Source organism: Perkinsus marinus, assembly GCF_000006405.1.
Source record: "Perkinsus marinus ATCC 50983 genomic scaffold scf_1104296931362, whole genome shotgun sequence".
Classification (NCBI taxonomy): Eukaryota; Perkinsozoa; order Perkinsida; family Perkinsidae; genus Perkinsus; species Perkinsus marinus.
Genome location: NW_003215777.1, coordinates 718 through 2,758, shown reverse-complemented (window position 1 = coordinate 2,758; position 2,041 = coordinate 718). Strand labels below are relative to the sequence as shown.

Below are 2,041 nucleotides of genomic sequence, written 5' to 3'. Positions count from 1 at the left end.
TTTCTGATTTGCGCTTCGCAAGTTTTCTCTACGAAGTTTTCCCAATTCAGAGCGCGAAATAGCGCCAAAAGCATGCAGTTGGACTCTCCGCGATGCACACGACGATGCACTCACCAACAGATATATCGCGCCCCTGCATAACTATACATCTCGAACGAGATACGACCCCGAAGCCACTAGGCATAGAAAGTTCTCGAACTCGCAGTGGCTTCACCAAAACAAGACTCATTGACGGATATATCAATCAAGAAACTGCATGACTACACACCTCGGACGGGGCTCGAACCCGCGGCCACGGGCTTAAAAGGCACGCGCTCTGCTGACCTGAGCTACCGAGGCGAATGAGACTATCAATCAAAGAGCTGAGTTGACATTTGCGAGCTGAATAATGTTAACGATACAAGACGCACTTACCAATAGATGCATCACGATCCTGAATAACTATACACCTCGGACGGGGCTCGAACCCGCGGCCACGGGCTTAAAAGGCACGCGCTCTGCCGACTGAGCTACCGAGGCGAACGGAGTGATTAATCAAAGAGCTGAGTGGACATTCATGAGCTGTAATGATTGAATGAAGGTCAATTTATTGGGCGAGGTTGAAGTGAGGCGCGCGCGATTGCAACGGATGGGTAGAACATATGAGGACCATACCTGAGTGCCTCCACGATTTTACCCAATCCTCCTCATCCCATGTTATCTAGGAGGCCTATGTTGCACCGCGGAGATGTATAGCCGCTATACTATAGCGACAGATCATTGCTTGGTAGGTGCAGCATGTGCACAACTAGCATGGTAATACCGCGGCCAACATGGGCGGTTCGGAAAGATAGACCATCGCTGACAACTGCATTCTATAACTTGTAATTCGGTTATCAAGTCCTGATCATCAGGGCCTGCTGTCATCGCTGCTGCTCGAGAGCAGCTGTCAGCAGGGCAACCTGAGGGACAGGTTGATGGTCCTTCAGCATGTTAGCTATTACTCGATGCTCCTAACCATGTGTTAGCTAACTGCCTTGACAAATAGCTAACGTCTTTCACCGAACAAACTACCCAACACTCTGAGATAACAACCCTGGAATGTTTTCTATATGTATAGTCGATCAACAAGAAATGAGTCTCAAGGTCAGCATAGTGAATAAGGAAGCCGTCGATGTCTGGGCTTGTCGATACTAGTGCCTTGGACGTTGGCGTTTCTGCGCTTTCATGAGATATTTGTCCGCCCGGGACATCGACGGCGGGAAAGTGTGCAATCGTGTGTAACGATAGTTTAACTCGCGGCGTCAATCTACAGAAATGTCTCTGCCGGCTGAGCTAACCATGGAAACTCATTCCTCCGCAACTAAATGAGCGATACACCTTGGATGTGGCTCGACTCCGGGAGATAAACTCGACAGGCGGGTCATGCCGAATCAGTACAGGTCTCAAACAATCTCCTCCTCTCGGACGATTCAGCTCCTTCCCTTTTCCAAATTACACAACCTGTGGATGCCCAGATGAAGGCCTAGCCCGTTTGTCACGAACGTCGGAACATCTTCCGTATGCAGAGGGATTGGTTTCTCTCAGTGAAGTTTGCAATTGCATGTTGAGCGACAGTATCTGAATGTCGTTTCCTAATTATGGCTATTTCTAAGGATAGGTGTGCACAGCTGGGGCCATATGCGTATCACGATGCAAGAGTCATATTCTCTAGTGAATTTCACAAAGTGAAATCACCCTATGATCCCGGTGCGTGAGAATAAACAACCTAAGACGCTCGTAAGTGAGGCGGGTGCATAGTTCCAGAATAAGATCATGTTACTAAGATGCAAGATCCTTGAGTATTGAGCAAGCTTCCAGAGTATTGAGCTAGAATACTGGTTGCTGATGCGACTCGCCCATTGATGCTGATCCGTGATGCATGATGCAAACCAACCCTGATCACGATTAGTGATACTGAATCCCTGATTTTGAGTTTTTTTCAGATGCTTGAGCTATGATTTTGTGCTTTGAGTACTTGAAGTGATTCCTGAGAATTTACTCTGATTGTTGAGTAATATCC

The 2,041-nt window shown here is 47.8% G+C and overlaps 2 non-coding genes across 2 annotated transcripts; both read right to left on the bottom strand.

Annotated features, from left to right (window-relative positions):
* Positions 1-265: 265 nt before the first annotated feature.
* Positions 266-339, bottom strand: Pmar_PMAR010588. The gene has a single exon. It is a non-coding gene; the product is annotated as a tRNA-Lys (tRNA).
* Positions 340-446: 107 nt separating this feature from the next.
* On the bottom strand, positions 447-519 carry Pmar_PMAR010587. Its single transcript has one exon. It is a non-coding gene; the product is annotated as a tRNA-Lys (tRNA).
* Between the last annotated feature and the right edge of the window lie 1,522 nt (positions 520-2,041).